We start from the raw sequence: 18471 nt of genomic DNA, 5'->3' as shown, positions 1-18471 counted from the left end.
GGACTTCTAGTACTATGTTGAATAGGAGTGGTGAGAGTGGGCATCATTGTCTTGTTCCAAGTCTTTTTTTTTTTTTTTTTTTTGAGACAGAGTCTCGGTCTGTCGCCCAGGCTGGAGTGCAGTGGCGCAATCTCGGCTCACTGCAAGCTCCACCTCCCGGGTCCACGCCATTCTCCTGCCTCAGCCTCCCAAGTAGCTGGGACTACAGGCGCCTGCCACCACGCCCGGCTAATTTTTTGTATTTTTAGTAGAGACGGGGTTTTACCGTGTTAGCCAGGATGGTCTTGATCTCCTGACCTCATGATCCGCCCACCTTGGCCTCCCAAAGTGCTGAGATTACAGGCGTTGAGCCACCGTGCCTGGCCTTGTTCCAAGTCTTAAGAGGAATGCCATTTGGTATCATGTTGGCTGTGGGGTTGTCACAGACAGCTCTTATTTTGAGGTATGTTCCTTTGATGCTTAGTTTGTGGATGGTTTTTTACTATGAAGGGATGTTGGATTTTATCCAAACCTTTTTCTGTGCCTATTGAGATGATCATATGGTTTTTGGTTTTAATTTCATTTCTGTGGTGAATCACATTTATTGATTTGTATATGTTGAACCAACCTTGCATCCCAGGAATAAAGCCTACTTCATCATAGCGAATCAACTTCTTAATGTGCTGTTAGATGTGGTTTGCTCATATTTTCTTGAAGATTTCTGCTTCTATGTTCATCAGGGAAATTGGCCTGAAGTTTTCTTTTTTCTTTCTGTCTCTGCCAGATTTTGATATCAGGATGATGCTGGCTTTGTAGAATGAGTGAAGGAGTCCCTTCTCCTTGATTTTTTGGAGTAGTTTCAGTAGGATCTGTGCCAGTTCTTCTGGGAGATACTTTAAAAGCCCTAAGTAAATAGATGTCCTCTGTTCAGTATAGGAAGTCACAAAGTTTCTGAGATTTCAATTCTCAGAAACATATCAGTTTAAACATTCATTGCAAACTCAATCATAATCTCAGCCGCATTTTCTATAGAACTTGATAAACTTAATGTAAACTGTATTGGAAAGGCAAATATTTCATTATCCAAAACAATCCTGAAAAAGAATGAAGCTGGAGGACTTATACCATTTCACTTCCAGTCTTATTACACAGAGACTCTAATTAGAACAGTGTGGTATTGTCAGAAGGACAGATACATATATTAATGGAATCAAATAGATACCAAAGAGATATACCTTCTGTGTATATGGCCAACTGTTTTCTGACAAAGGTACAAACCAATCCCACGAAAAGGAAAGTTTTTCAACAAATGATGTTGAAATAACTGGATATCCACATGAGAAAAATGAACCTTGATTAGCACCTCACAGTATACACAAAGTTTAACTCAAGACAGATAATACATTTACCTACAGAAGCTAAGAATATAAAGATTTTAGCAGAAAAAATACGATACTATCTTTACAATTTAAATTCTTTATTTTTATTGTGATGTATCAAATTAATTGATTTTCATATGTTGAACTACTCTTGCGTCTCAGGAATAAACCCCACGTGGTCATGGTGTATGATTCTTTTAATTTGATATTAAATTCTGTTTGCTACTATAAAAAAATTTTTAAAAATAAGCAGAGATTTCTAAAGACACAAAAAGCAATAGCCATAACAAAAAACAATAAATTAGGTTTCATAAAAATCACATTCATCAAGTCACACTTTAAAATATTAATAAGAGCCATATGCTGAGAAAATATTCAGAAAGCACTTACCTGCTTTATTTAGATTTGTATCTACATTATACAAAGAACCCCTTAAACTCTAGTATAAAAAGACATAAACAGAGACTTTACAAAACAAGACAAATAGGTAGCCAATAAATGAAAAATTGCTCACTACCAAAAGTCCTTAGAGAAATGCAATAAATATGCCAATGAGATTTCATTAGACATTCACTAGAATATCTAAGATGAAAAAGGCTGAAACAACAAAAATATTGGCAAGAATGTGAGTCAACCATCATCTCACATATTGCTGGTGGGAATGTAAAATGATACAATGACTTTGGGAAAAGTTTTAGCAGTTTAATTGAGTCAAATATACACTTGCCTTCTTGTTTTTTGTTTTTTGTTTTTTTTTAATTTAGACAGGGTCTCCCTCTGTCACCCAGGCTGGAGTGCAGTGGCCCAATCTCGGCTCATTGCAACCTCTGCCTCTTGGGTTCAAGCAATTCTCGTGCCCCAGCCTCCCAAGTAGCTGAGACTCCAGGTGTGTGCCACCACACCCAGCTACTTTTTGTATTTTTAAAAAACATTTTCTAATTTTATTTTTATTTTATTTATTTATTTTTGAAACAGAGTTTTGCTCTTGTCCAGGCTGGAGTGCAATGGCACGATCTTGGCTCACTGCAACCTCCGCCTCGTGAGTAGCTGGGATTACGGCCGCCCACCACCATGCCCAGCTAATTTTTGTATTTTTAGTAGAGACAGGGTTTCGCCATGTTGGACAGGCTGGTCTCGAACTCCTGGCCTCAAGTGATCCACCCTCTTTGGTCTCCCAAAGTGCTAGGATTACAGGTGTGAGCCACCACACCCAGACTTACACTTACCTTTTTATTCAACAATTGCACACTAATATATTTACCCAAGTGAACTGAAAACATCACCGTAAAAAAGACTTGTACATGAATTTTCAAAGTAGCATTCATGATAGCCAAAAATTGGAAAGAACCCAAATGTTCTTCATGTTAAGAAGCAAGTGAATGAGCAAATTGTGGTATTTTAATTCAATCGAACACTACTCTAAAATAAAAGCAAAAATAACACTCAAACACATGGTAACATGGATTAATTTCTCAGACATTATTAGACACAAAAGAGTAAATAGTGCCATATTTCAGTTCTATGTCCTAGAAAACTAAAAAATAATCTAAGGAGAAAAGGATCAGAATGGTGGTACCTCTAGAGTGGGAGGACTTGACTGGCAAGGGATATGAGTGAACTTTCTGAGTCAATGGAAATGTTTTATATTGTAATAGGCATGTGAATTGCACAAGTGCTTCAATTATCAAAATTGTATGGCTAAGGTTTGTATATTTAAATAAAGTAGATTTTGATTCTACACTGAATTATAAAATGATAATGATGAGGAGGAGAATGAAGATGATTAACAAAGGGATTATAGCCAGTGGGTGGAGATATAGATGATAAAAGAATGGAGAATTAATACATAAGGAACTCATATAGCCCAATTGAAAAAAAAAAAAACAAACAACCTGACTTAAAAATGGGCAAAGGACCTGAACAGACATTTTTCCAGAGAAGGCACACAAATGGCCAACAGGAATATGAAAAGGTGCTCAACATCACTAATATTGGGGAAATGCGAATCAAAACCACATGAGACATCAAAAAGACAAAAGCTAACAAGTGCTGGTGAAGACATGGAGAAAAGGAAAACCTTGTAGCCTGTTGGTGAGAATGTAAATTAGTACAGCCGTTCTGGAAAACAGTATGGAGCTTCCTCAAAAAGTTAAACCTAGAACTACCATATGAGCCAGCGATCCCAGTTTTGGATACATATCTAAAGAAAATAGTATCTTCAGGATATATCTGCACCCCCATATTTACTGCAGCATTATTCACAATAGCCAATATATGGAATCATCCTAGGTGTCCATCAGCAGATGAATGGATAAAGAAACTGTGGTATACTGTATATATACAACAGAATGCTATTCAGCCATAAAAAATGAAGGAAATTCTGCCATTTGCAGCAACATGGATGAACCTGGAGGGCATTATGCTAAGTGAAATAAGCCAGACACAGAAAGACAAATATTGTATGATCTCACTTATATGTGGAATCTACAAAAGTTAGACTCGTAGAAGCAGAGAGTAGAATGGTGGTTCCCAGGAACTGAGGGATGGAGAAATTGGGGAGATGTTAGTCAAAGGGTACAAACGTTCAGCTATAAGATGAGCAGGTTCTGGGGCCCTTGTGTAGAGCATGGTGACAATAGTTAATAGTGTATTGCGTGCTTGAAATTTGCTAGAAGAGTAGATCTTAAGGGTTCTGTCTACAACAAGGAAAAGATAACTACCTGAGGTGAGGGATGTTTTAAGTGGCTCAATTGTGGTCATCATTTCACAAAGTATATGTATATCAAATCATGTTATATACCTTAAATATATACAATTTTTGTCAATTATACCTCAATAAAGCTAAAAAAAGTGGCAGAAAGTTTATAATTGCTGAAGCTTGCAAATGAATACATATTCACTAAGTTATTCTGTATATTTTCTATGTTTAAAAAAATTCTACATTGCAAGAAGAAAAAAGAAAAACCAATAATGATTTTTTTTCATGTCCAATGCACACCTTTAGAATGGTGTTGCTTAATTGTAGAAAGTGATAAAGAAAATTTCTTTTCAAACCTGGGAACGTAGGCGTAACTAGCAGCTCTGATGACTTTCTTACTTGCTTACAGATTGCTGCTTGAAGAAGAGCTGAACTTAGCTGGCTGCTGTGTCTGCTAGATGGGGCCTCTCTGCTGCCCACTGTAGGAGACAAACTTTGTTGCTTGGCATGTGTGGTTACCACCCTTTATGCCCATCCACCTACTGCTCAGCCTGTCTGGTTGGCAGCCACAGATCAAGTGCTCCAGATTTCTGATGAGGGGCAGCAAGGGCTGACCTGGGCAGTAGACCCCACATGCCATGGACTGGGTCAGCTCATATTACCTACAGACAAGTGATGGCTTATGGCACTTTTTATTAAGCCAATAACCTCGGTGGTCTGTATTTTGCCTAGCAAGGTACATATTAAAGTATTTGCCTCAGCATTTTACTTTCTCCTCTTTCAACCTCCTTGAATGGGGAGAATTTTTGGCCCCTTTCTTGCTTTCTTCCTAACTAATTTTTTAAAAATTGAGAGTTATTCAAGATCAAGTCGTATAACATTTTCCCTTCCACAGAATGATCACATTTGAAGCCTGGGGGTTCCTCTACTGCCAGAGAACCTTTTGTTCACACCACACTGGTCCGTCATAATGTACTTCTCCTTTGCTGCCCTGGAAGTCGCAGGGATTGGGTTTCTCAGTACCTCAACCTCTCAGTGCAAAGCTTCCCACCCCTCAGTGTGTGTTCTCCATCTCCTGAAGGGTCTGGGCCACCAATAAGCAGGGCCGGGCTGCACATTTATGTCACTTTTAGGGCCACTTTAGGGATTCCTGGAAAGTGGGAAAAAATAGACTCCAAAGGGATTTCCTCCCTTCCCCCATGGCCATAAGAGGTATTCTACATTTTATTTAATCTGAGAGAAATCTGGGAACCTGAACTGAGAGAATGGAAGTCATGGGATACATGACCAGTACCACCTGGAAGCCACGTGCTCCCTGTGAGAGCAGCCCCAGGGATGAGGGTGCCTCACACACTGCGGGGAGAGGACACGCAGAGCCCCTTTTGAACTCGCGGGAGGTGGCAGGAACCTCTCATTCCAGAGTAGAGGCATTACAAAGTGCGAGGTGGCATTGGACTAATTTGATTTTGGGATTGAAATTAGAGAATTTGTATTGTCTACATGACTTCAACACTTCCAGTCCCTCCATGCGATGTGACAAGGGAGCTTAGAGCAAGTTTTGAGCACAGCTCTTCCCAGATTTTATTTTTTTTGAGACAGAGTCTCGCTCTGTCGCCCAGCCTGGAGTGCAGTGTCGCAATCTCAGCTCACTGCAAGCTCCGCCTCCTGGGTTCAAGCGATTCTTCTGCCTTGGCCTCCCAAGCAGCTGGGACTATAGGCACACACCACCACACCCAGCTAATTTTTCTATTTTTAGTAGAGACGGGGTTTCACCATGCTGGCCAGGCTGGTCTCAAATTCCTGACCTCAGGTGATCTGCCCACCTTGGCCTCCCAAAGTGCTGGGATTACAGGATTAAGCCACTGCATCTGGCCACCCAGATTGTTATTATCTTGGAGAGAATCCAGTAAAATTAAGAGGCAGGTACATTTTCTTGTTACTAAAATACAAAGAATGTGATGTGATGATAAATCGAAGTGGAAGCTGTTTAACAAGAAAATCACACTTTTATTTCATAATTGGGTTGATCAGGGAAACTGATTCTCACACAGGACTGTTTGGGTTAGTATTTGTTGTGTCTTTGGTTCAGTATTTGTGATGAAGCACCTCTGCATTTCCCTGTTTCCTTACCTCGGAATAATAATTTCCCTGCCCTTCTTTTTTCTCAAAATACACATAAAATATTGATCCTACAAATAGCCAAGTGTAAGTGAAGTATACAATCTTTTCAATTTGCAAAAGCAATATGTAATTCTCACCCACAGTTATTCAGGGAAACAGCTCCCATTCATACAACCAAATATTTTTCAAGTTTTTCTTCTTCTATCCTGGAATTCATGTTTTCACAGCATCTCTGTACTGGCATCTAGTTGGTGATTTTGCCTTCCCTGACTGTGTCAGCCATTTCTCTACAGTTCTCTATAATTCTCAGCTCAAATTGTGCCACAAGGTAGAGCATTTTGCTCTGTATACACATGGTTCCAAATGTACTTGCATGGTGCATTGTAAATACCACCTCTCAGAGCCCTTTTGTGTTGACAGTAAAGGCGAATTTGGCATGTATGATAATGACAAACCAAAGTATGCTCTTTCATGTATCTAAGGTACCTTCCTAAGTGCTGGATGTGAATCGTAGTATTTGCACATCATCTCAACCCTGAGAGATGTGCATGATTACACTGATGCTGCAGATAGAGAACACAGATGTGCCCTCCCTTCCTTGCTTTCCCCTGTGACCTGTATACCACAAGGGCATTAGTACCGAGCTTGGACTGAGGTCTACTGGGGGGTTTCCTCCTTCCCTTACTGTCTCCGCTGCTCTCCTGACCACTGGCTCAAGAGCAGTGATCTGAGGCTTCTTCATGCGTGTGTGGCGTGTTTGATGACATCATGTATCACAGGACTGCCCATGAGTTCAATAAATGACAGGATGATACAGTGTCTAGAGTGGTGCTTCTTTGATCGGGGTAGTAAAGGGGGTCCTACCTGTGTTACCTTTCTCCTGAAGGAACCTCACACTTCACTATCCACTTTGGGAGATTCTGGTGGTGACTTTTCAAAGCAATGCTCAGATTTCTACTGACACCTCTTACTCCATTTATGTTTTTTTTTTCCTATTCTGTCCACTTAGCTTTTCCTTCTTCTAGTAAGCCTTCTCAAATATGACCTCTTTCAGAATTTGTTCCATGTTATATTTCCTGAGATCTATGTCATTACATCCAGAGCTTCAGGAGTGGCTTGTTTCCTTCAGTGTGTAAAATGTGATTTCTGTGCTTGGCACATCACTCAAGCCAGGTGCTGTCTCAGCATCTATGACTCCTAAGGGCTGAATTTGAGGTGGGCCTTCTAGCTCAGCTTCCTGATGGACAGGGCTTCATTCTGTTTCCTGTTATCCTAAACCATGCTGTCAGGTGTGAGTCAGGTGTGAGTGTCATGAGGCCCAGCTGAGAGAGGACACACTAAGAGGATTTCTTTCAGCTTGTTTAATGAAGGGTTCATCATAGTCACCAGAATGCTTTCTCATAAAAACAATCTAGTAGCACAGAAATAGCTACATACCTTTATATTATTCACATATTGTATAATATTGATATAAATTTAAGCTCTTTATATTCGATGTGTATGTTTCACTGATACAGTTGCATGTGATCTCACAAGCTGGAGACAGTTGAGTGATTAGAGTTTTATTTTCTGTTGTCTTTCCTGGCACTCCATGGGAGCAAATAAAAGTAAATGCTTGGAAATGCATCAAATTATGTCACTTTCTTTAGTTGATATTCTGGGAAAGGGAGATCAAGTTTTCTAGCTCTACCTGGGGAATTTCTGCTACAGAAAAAAAATAAGACTTTCCAGTATTTTTGAAGCAATAATCTACCTAAAACATGGTTTCCTGAATATTATTGAAAATTCATGGCATCTGCATTTTCCTGCCTTTCCTTAAACATTTATGTTGGCAGGACTGTAGTCCCTTAAGAAATACTGAAAATATTAGTCCTATACTCAAAACTTACAAATATGAAAACATGCTACTTATTGGTTTACAACGTTATGTTATTTGTAAGGCTCAATTTAAAAAAAAATAAGAATTAGCAAAAAACTTGTATTTCACCAAAATAAAAAGAGACAAGTTTAGAATTTTTAATTTTCTTATCTCATTATTTTAAAGTGTTATCTGTAAATGCTATTATGTGTCTTTTCAATCATATATATGGTTTTTGGTTTTTTTTTGAGACGGAGTCTCACTGTGTTGCCCAGGCTGGAGTGCAGTGGTGCAATCCTGGCTCACTACAAGCTCCGCCTCCCAGGTTCACGCCATTCTCCTGCCTCAGCCTGCCGAGTAGCTGGGACTACAGGCACCCGCCACCACGCCAGGCTAATTTTTTGTATTTTTAGTAGAGACGGGGTTTCACCGTGTTAGCCAGGATGGTCTCGATCTCCTGATCTCGTGATCCACCTGCCTTGACCCCCCAAAGTACTGGGATTACAGGCGTGAGCCACAGTGCCAGGCCTCAATCCTATATTTTTTAAAACATCCTCAGGATAGATTTTGTAACTTACATGAGATAGAATTGTAGAAAATAGGACTTCTTTCAATTTAATATATGTTATAAGTGCATGAAAGACACAGAAGACCATTAAGCACTGTGTGCTTAAAGAGCGTGGGACACGTAAATCTCAGAGACAGCTGGATAATTAATGTTTTTTGTTGTTTCTCCTGAGCATATCACAGGAGTAACCTTACTTTGCTAAATGTTTGAATAAAGAAAGTGGTGTCATTTTAATTGATTAATACTTAATACTTTAATACTAATAATTACTAATTACTTAATACTTTAATACTTTAATTGATTAATACAAGATTTTTAAAATCCTACTATAAATTTTCTATTTTAGAAAACAGAAAATGTCCAAGTGTTTTAGATCAAGTACCCACCTAGGCTCTGACTTCATAAATGCTATCCTATGTTCATAGCTCCTAAATAGTTCAGCCTCTCTTCAGTAACATACACTAAAGAACTATATGCCCTAAAGTAGGTGAGAAAACTATTGATTTTCAGATGACAAATCTGAAAATATGTGACTTGACCAATTATGCAATGTCATGTATGTATAAGGTTTGAGATAAAGTAGATACCTATATTACTCAAGTGAAATATTCCACAACTAGCTCTTACCAAATTTCCTAGTAGAATTTTAACACTTGGGCCCCATGACTGAGAAAATATCCTTTCTGACTTCAGGAAGACATGAAAGCTTGAACTCCTAGGGAGAACCATCTCTTATGGTAGAAGTGGAGCGATGTCTTCTAATTATGTCTGTGGAAAAAATTATTCCAATCTAATTAAATTATGATGCTAGTTACCACTGTTTCCATGTGCTTAAGAATGGAGAGAAAAGAAATTTTGGAATGTGGTCCTGCTAATAATTGATAAGTTGACTCTACTCATTTAGACTAGGGTTTTCTGGCATGAGTTTTAACTACATAACTATCTTCAGGGATTCAGAGAAAAGACTTTAAATCCCATCAATGTCCTAATAACAGAGATTGTTGAAAGTCTGCTATTTTGGTGTGCATTTCTCCATGCCCTTTTAAGCATGAATGAAGCTGGAAATTTATTAAAATAACTGCATTCTCTCAATCACATGTACGAGGAATTATATAAGCATAATAGTTGAAATTTCAGTGGAGATCATTATTTGCCAAATACTATCCACATTTGAGACATTTAGTTATTTTTTTCACACAAATAACATCTCTAGAAGTAAGTAATATGATTCTCTGTATTTACAGCTGAGATAATCAGGGTTCAGGTGTATAGATGACCACTGTAGACCACACATTTAGTAAATGCCAGATCGGGGTTTAAATTCAAGTCATTTGGCTTCAGAGTCCACACTTACCAACATTTGGTCTCTTATGATTAAGAGTATTTCCCTGTGGTCCCAGATGCTCAGGAGGCTGAGGTGGGAAGATTGCTTAAGCCCAGAAGGAGGAGGTTGCAGTAAGCTGTGATCGCACCACTGCACTCTAGCCTGGGTGACAGAGTGAGACACTGTCTCAAAAAAAAAAAAAAAAGAGTATTTGCCTGGCAATAAACAACCAAAATAAAGATAGCGCTGAGATAATATAAATGTATACATGGCTATACCATTGATACTCATTGTATGAGGGGGGTCTCATTTCCACATCTGTGAAATTCTCCTTAATCAAATAGTAGAGCTCATCCTATGTTCTGTACCTGGAACTTTACCAGGTTTCTGCAAATACAAATGGAAACAACTCATTGCTCCTGCCTATGAAGAAGTAGAACTATGGTAAAAATAAGAAAATGCCTTCCAATAATAGGGAGTTGTACTATGGAAGTAATATGGAGGCCCAGCAATGGGAATCATAGTCCAGCCATGACGGCATAGTCATGGGAGAAGAGAGAGGGTGGGGATGGCTTCCAGGAGGGTGTGAAGAGGCGGTCCAGTACTGAAGGGGGAAAAGATGCATCAGAATTAATTCACGTATTTTGATGACGGCAATAGTGTTGGTTGAGATTGGTGAAGGTAGTAATATTTGTGATATTTTTGTTGCTTTTCTCCCTAGACATTAACTATGTGCTTATTTTCCCCATAAGATGAATAAAAACAACAAACTTTCCAGTTTCATAGCCATAAGAAATGCTGCTTTCTCTGAAGTCGGCATTGGGATCTCGGCCAATGCCATCCTCCTTCTCTTCCATGTCCTCACGTGCCTTCTCAAGTACAGGACCAAACCCAGTGACCTGATCATTGGTCACGTGGCCCTAATCCATATCGTGTTGCTGCGTGATATGTTGTTGCCCAAGGGGTTCATAGCTACAGATATTTCTGCGTCTCAGGATTCGGGGGATGATATCAAACATAAGTCAGTTATCTACAGGTACAGGTTGATGAGAGGCCTCTCCATTTCCACCACCTGCCTGTTGAGTGTCCTCCAGGCCATCAACCTCACCCCCAGGAGCTCCTGTTTGGCAATGTTCAGAGATCCTCACATCACAAACCGCATTGCTTTCTCTTCCTGTGGGTCTTCCACATATCCATTAGTGGAAGCTTCTTAGTCTCCACTCTTCCCTCCAAAAATGTTGCCTCAAATAGTGTTACATTTGTCACTCCATCCTGCTCTGCTGGGCCCCTGAGTTGCTTCCTTGGGCAGACAATTTTCACACTGATGACATTTCAGGATGTCTCCCTTGCAGGGCTCATGGCCCCCTTCAGTGGATACATGGTGATTCTCTTGTGCAGGCATAACAGGCAGTCTCAGCATCTTCATAGTATCAACCTTTCTCCAAAAGCACCCCCAGATAAAAGGGCCATCCACAGCATTCTTTTGCTCGTGAGTTTCTTTGTGGTCATGTGCCTTTTCCCATTTACTGCCTTAACACTTCTGTCAAAAATTAGTTGACCATAAATATGTGGGCCGACTTCTAGACTCCCTCCTGCTCCATCAAACTATATATCTATTATTTCACCAATAAAACACTGTCCTATACTAAGGTAGTGCAAATTCTCCAGCTTTGTTCTTTTTCAAAGTTGTTTTGGGTTTACTAAGTCCTTTCCATTTCCATATAAAATTTATAGTCAATTTGTCCATTTCTACCAAAAAAGCCTGCTGGGATTTTGATCGAGATTACAGTGAACCACTAGATCAAGTTAGGAAAAACTGACACCTTAGCAATGTCAAGTCTTCTGATTCCTGAAAATTGTACACCTCTCCCTCTATTTTGATATTCTTATATTTCTCTCATCAGTGTTCTGTGGTTTTCTGTGTGTAAGTCTTGCACATATTTTACCTAGTTTATTCCTAAGTATTTCATAACATTTTAATGTTATTCTAAATGGTTTGCTTTTTCAATTTCAACTTCTGACAAGTATACAGAAATACAACTGGTTTTTGTATACTGAACTAGCACACTTATTAGTTCTAATAGCTTGTTGTGGATTTCTTAGAATTTCTTTTACATGGAATGATCATGTCATTTGTGAGTAAAGACAGTTTACTTTTTCTTTTTCAGTCTGAATACCTTTTATTTCTTTTTCTTGCTTTATTGCACTGGCTAGAACTTCCAATACAGTTTTAATAGGAGTAGGGGTAGGGGAGGTAAATCTTATCCGTGTAACTCCATCATGGCCCACAGCAGAAGCCTCTCTTCATGTTTTTAAGTTTGTACTGCACATTTAGGTCTTTAAACTACCTGGAAATTCAGTAACCAATATGAAATAGGCATCCAAAATGACCTATTTCTATATGAATAGCTAATTGCCCCAGCAGTATTTACTCAATTGTGAATAGCTAATAGCGCCTGAGTAGCTAGGACTACAGGTGCATGCCGCCATGCCTAGCTAACTTAATTTTTTTGTAGAGATGGGGTCTTGCTATATTGCCCAGGCTGGTCTTGAATTCCTGACCTCAAGCGATCTTGCTGCCTCAGCTTCCCAAAGTGCTAAGATTACATGCCAGAGCCACTGTGCCCAGTGGTTCTACATAAATTTAGAATCAACTAGCCAAGTTTCCTGGAAACCTTGAGGATTCTGGTTGGGACTGCTGTGAATTTATAAATTAATCCGGAGAGAATGGTTAGCTTTTCAATGTTGAGTTTTCCCCAACAAAGGTGATGTGGTTTGGCTGTGTCCCCACCCAAATCTCATCTTGAATCGTAGCTTCCATTATCCCCAGGTGTCATGGAGGTAATTGAATCATGGCGGTGGGTTTTTTCCCGTGCTGTTCTCGTGATAGTGAGTAAGTCTCACGAGATCTGATGGTTTTGTAAGGGGCAGTTCCCTGCACATGCTCTGTTGCCTGCTGCCATATAAGACATGCCTTTGCTCCTCCTTCACCTTCTGCCATGATTGTGAGGCCTCCCCAGCCATGTGGAACTGTGAGTCCATTAAACCTCTTTTTCTGTATAAATTACCCAGTCTCGGGTATTTCTTCATAACAGTATGAAAATGGACTAATACAAAAGGCATGGTAGATCTCCATTTCTTTAGGTCCCCTTTTATGTCTTTCAGTTGTGTTTGTAATTCCCCCATAAAAAATTAAGCATCTTTTTTCAAGTATGTTCCTACTTACTGGTTTTGCTATTACCATAAATATTACCTTTTTTAAAAAATTATATTTTCTAACTGCCACAATTAAACCATACAGCTCTTTTTTTATTACCTTCTTCCTGGTCATCTTTAAACATGCTTAGATTTCCCTTTGCCTAAAAAAACCCTCCAGTTGGCCATGGAGCTGTGTCTTCTGTTCTTAAATAGTGTAACCTCAGCTTCTTCGTTTCCTACTTAATCCCTACCCTCACCTTGCTTTCGCTTAGCTACTCAGGCGGAAAGTGCTCTGTCAGAGATGACCATGGGCATTCGGTTATGGAATTCCACAGCCTTTTTTCAGTGTTTCTCCTATCTGAGTTACACATGACACGAATGACATCCTACCCCTTTACTCCTCATGTTCTCTCTTCTTCTGGCTTCCACAGACTGGTATTTCTCTCACATCTCCCAAGTGCTTCCCCTTCTCCACCCCTCAGTTTCTCTTCTAACTTTCATTTCAGGAAGAACCTATACCTGTCTCAGGGATAGAGGCAAAGCCTCTCCAGGGAGGCAGAGTTTGAGCTAGCTCTTGTGGCAAGACTAAGGTTTACCAGATGCACAAGCAGGAGAATGGCACTTCTGGCAGAGAGAATAGCATATGCAAGGTGAGGACAGCACAGTTAACCAGGAGCCTCCTGGACAGCTTGTTATGTGTAGAGCTTCACTGTCCAATGTGGTGGACACTAATCACACGTGGCCATTCAGTACTTGAAATGTGGCTAGGTCACATCGAGATGTGCTGTAAGTGCACAATACACACCAGATTTCAAAGACTTGGTACCAAAAAAGGAATGTAAGATCTCATTGATTTTTTTTCCTGATTATATGTTTAAATGGTATTTTGGATATATGGCTTTAAATAAAATACATTTTAAAAATTAATTTCACCTATTGCCTTTTCCTTTTTTAATGTGGCTGTTAGAAACTTAAAATTATGTACATGACTCCCATTATATTTCTGTTAGATGGTGAGTGTCTAGAGTATAAGAGCCAGTCAAAAAGGAGAAGCAGGGGATTCTTTATCGATTGACTTTCTTCTTTCTACTCCTATTGATGACAATAAAGCTCAGGTCCTAGCCGGGCACGGTGGTGTGCACCTGTGGTCCCAGCTGCTCAGGAGGCTGAAGTGGGAGGAAGGCTTGAGCTCAGGAGTTCAAGGCTGCAGTGAGCTATGATTGTGCCACTGCACTCCAGCCTGGGCAGCAGGGAGAGACCCTGTCTGAAAACATTAAAAGAAGGGAAAAGAGCCAGGCATGGCGATTCATGCCTGTAATCCCAGCACTTTAGGAGGCCTAGGTGGGAGGATCACCTTAGGTCAGGAGTTCGAGACCAGCATGGCAAACATGATGAAACCCCGTCTCTACTAAAAATACAAAAATTAGCCAGACATGGTGGCAGGTGCCTGTAATCCCAGCTACTCAGGAGGCTGAGGCAGGAGAATTGTTTGAACCTAGGAGGTGGAAGTTGCAGTGAGCCAAGATTGCACCACTGCACTCCAGCCTGGGTGACAAAGTGAGACATCATCTCAAAAAAAAAAAAAACAAAAAACCACTATGTCCTGCTAGCCTTACGTAATACAAATCAAGTCACTAAGTTGTCCATGGATAAAACATTCCAGTTAACTTTAATTTTAGATAAAATATGTATTAATTAAATATATAAATTAAACATATGTATATTGGCCTGCCTTGTGATGAAAGCTAATGATTTATGACTATGGCATATAGTTGATATTCACCTCTGTTCCCAATGTGTTTATACTTCAAAACTCAAACTCACCAAGGAAACCATCTTCTAAATCTTACTGCAGTCAGCTCATTTTCCTAAACTGTTACTACGTATAAGACACCTGATTTGACAGTTCCTATAACAACACATTATACATTTTAAATTGGATATGGTTTTTACCTTAAACTCTGGTGATGGCAAAACCATTTTCCTCAAAGATGATTGGTTATGCAGGTCTATAATAGTGCTTAAATGTAACCTTGCTATGCCAAGCTTTCTGACAAAGAGGAATCTTTTTATTTTGAGCCTTTTTGGTATTGAACATGATCTCTGCAAGAAGAATTTTTGCTTTATTATATTATTAAGAAATAACTGCATCTTGCTCCTTGAAAAAAACAGTTCAGGTCCTAATCGCTTCTCACCTAAGGTCATTTCCTTTTTTCTTTCTTTCTTTCTTCTTTTTGGGGAGACAAGGTCTCACTCTGTCACCCAGGCTGCAGTGCAGTGGCGCCATCTCAGCTCACTACAACCTCCACCTGCTGGGCTCAAGTGATCCTCTTGCCCCAGCCTCCCAAGAAGGTAGGACCACAGAGGCGCACCACCATGCCTGGCTAATTTTTGTATTTTCTATGGAAATGGGCTTTCGCCACATTACCCAGGCTGGCCTCAAACTCCTGGGCTCAAGTGATCTACCTGCCTTGGCCTCCCAAAGTTCTGGGATCACAGGCATAATCCCAGAGCTACCACGCCCGGCCTCACCTAAGACCATTTCAGTGGTTCTACTGGTCCCTCCCTACATGGTGGGCTTTTCATAACCTACCCTATTAACCATATTAACCTTTCTAAAGCACCTCATCCCTCTGCTGTTCACTTAGGTTTCCTTAAGGGTTCCTGCAACCTTTCAAATTGAGGAGTAAAGCTGCCTGGCATTCCGTGGCTTTCCGCTGCATGAGTCTAACCTGCATTTGGGTACGACTTAGGATTGCCCCCCTTTATGTACCCTTGGATGTGCCAAACTGGGGGTTTCACCTCCATGGGACCTGCATCTCTCACCTGAATCCCTTCTTTGATCATCTTCCCTCTGCTTAGAATGCCCTTTCCCAAACTCCTACTCACCAAAATCTTACTACATAATAATGGTATTGTGTTTATATAAAAAAGAAAAAAAGCATATGGAGGTATAAACTAAAAATTTAGAGATATAAAGTGAAAAATTTAGAGATAAAAACATTTTAAAAATCATACTAGGACTTTAGGCTCTATATCAAATACCTATTCCTTTATGAAATGAATACTAATGACTCCAAACCTTCGACAAAATCCCTGGTGCTATGTGCTACGCATTACCGTAGGTGCTGGGTAAACTACACAGTTAAGTCTGAACCCTGCTGTTAGGAATTTAGTCTCACTAGAGACAGCACCTTAAACCAACAAATACCACGAAGTGTGATTCAGGCTCTGACGGAGGTGGGACCCCTGACAAGTCCTAATCCAGGCTTGTGGTAGGCAGCAGGAAGCATCCTAAAAAGTGATGTAGAAGGCCCTAATCCTCCTCTTATAATGCCCAAGACACCATTTACAGCTTTTCTGGTTTCTGGTTGTCTTTCATATTATCATGAAATGCATGTAAATAATGATCTTCATTATTTACTTATTCCATATTTGCAAATATGCCTATTGCTAAAATTTATTTGTAACCCCAAAATTAATATTCATTGCCATTTCTCAGTCATTCATGAACGTGCCAAGTGGTGAAAAATGTGAGTTTCCCAGTGCTCACTTTCCCAGCTGAGGTAGAATGAGGTGATGCCTGGCCTTCTTGTTCCACTCTAGAAGCAATCATACTGTCAACAAGTGTCACAGTCTAGCTAGAGTCACATTTTCCATATTTTGTGCTTTTTGTTGGTGATTCTGCTGTTTAAAATGGCCCCAATCATAGTACAGAAGTGCTGTCTAGTGTACCTAAGTGCAAGAAGGCTGTGATGTACCTTATGGAGAAAATACATGTGAGAGAAACTTCACTCAGGCATGAGCTATGATGCTGTTGGCTATGAGTTCAATGTTAATGAATCAACAATATATATTAAATAAGGTATTTCTAAATAGAAACATCAACAAAACAAGGTTGCATAATGATCGATTAATGAAAATGTTGTGACCCGAGGCTCACAGGAACCTAACCCTGTCTTTACCCTAGGAGCAGTGGCTCTGTGTTCCCTAACTCAGGGTTGGTGGCAACTTTATAGAACATAGCTACTTCAAATAAGAATTAACTGCACTTACCGTTCCGCTGAGGGTAGGATCTAACTTGCTCATCAGTTTATCTTTTGTGTGAATGCCTTTGCTACAAAATTAAATAACCATACAGTTTAACAAAGGCTAGATCCTAAAACAAAATAATTTTATACGGCATTAACTTCACTTTATAGCTTCAAAATGACCAACAATGGCTTTCACCAGCATGTTCTTCAGATTAGGGTCTGCTCCACTTTTTAGAAATTCTAAGGCACATTGTTTATGGGCTGGTAAGCTGCACAAAGCAAGGATGTGTTTCCCAACTGATCCAAACCGTTAACATCAGGAGGATTGAGCCTGTTGAGCTAACAGTTAAAGAAATGTGGACAGGCGTGGTGGCCCACGCCTGTAATCCCAGCACTTTGGAAGGCGGAGGTGGAAGTGTTGCTTGAGGAGTTTGAGACCAGCCTGGCCAACATGGAGAAACCCCATCTACACTAAAAATACAAAAATTAGCTGGGCGTGGTGGCACGTACCTGTAGTCCCAGTTACTTGAGAGGCTAAGGCATGAGAATCACTTGAACCCGGGAGGCGAATGTTGCAGTGGCAGAGATCACACCACTGCATTCCAGCCTAGGTAGCAGAGAGAGACTTTGTCTCAAAAAAGAAAAAAAAAAAGAAAGAAAGAAATGCAATGCAGAATTATATATCAAAGATAGACTTTCTCCCGTAATCCATGGGAAGGTGCATCTATCAGTAGAGCCTGAAGAACAGCCAGGCTCCTAGGCATCGTGGCTGTTAGTGCTTTCTTGCTCACTAAACCAGCCAATCCTGCCACTCTCATTGCTTGTTCTCAGATGATCTGAGATACATCTCAGGCCTGTGTCCAGGTCCCACACTCCCTTGACAGCATGCACCATGCACTGTGCCACTGCCATCCTACTCACCCCAGACATTACGATTTCACAACAATTTACCCAAAGAGGCCTTTTCGAATGAGCTGAAATAACTTCAAAGCAAATGGTAGTGCTTTAGTCATGAATTCAGAACAAATTTAGAGTTTCATGTTTAATGAGACCGTGCAGGAGTAGAAACTGAAAGGTAGGTCTTCTAAAGGGAAAAATAGTGGGTAAAGCTTTGAGTCTGATGTGGTATAAATGTTCCAAAATTCTGTCCCTTCTTTGCATGTTATCTTCTAAAAGTATAGCATTCCTCTCAGAAATTCCTGCTGATCAAAGCTAGAAAAACTTAATTCCTTTACAGGGTCCTATATATTATGTCTCAATTTTCAATTGGCTTAATCTCAAAAAAAATTAAGTTATCCTTATGTTAACTATT

General features: G+C 40.0%; 1 pseudogene; it reads left to right on the top strand.

Annotated features, from left to right (window-relative positions):
- PANTROV1R-PS209 (vomeronasal 1 receptor panTroV1R-ps209 pseudogene) lies at positions 10680 to 11485 on the top strand (annotated as a pseudogene).

Source organism: Pan troglodytes, chromosome 2, assembly GCF_028858775.2.
Source record: "Pan troglodytes isolate AG18354 chromosome 2, NHGRI_mPanTro3-v2.0_pri, whole genome shotgun sequence".
NCBI lineage: Eukaryota > Metazoa > Chordata > Mammalia > Primates > Hominidae > Pan > Pan troglodytes.
This window is presented reverse-complemented; position numbering and strand designations above follow the sequence as displayed.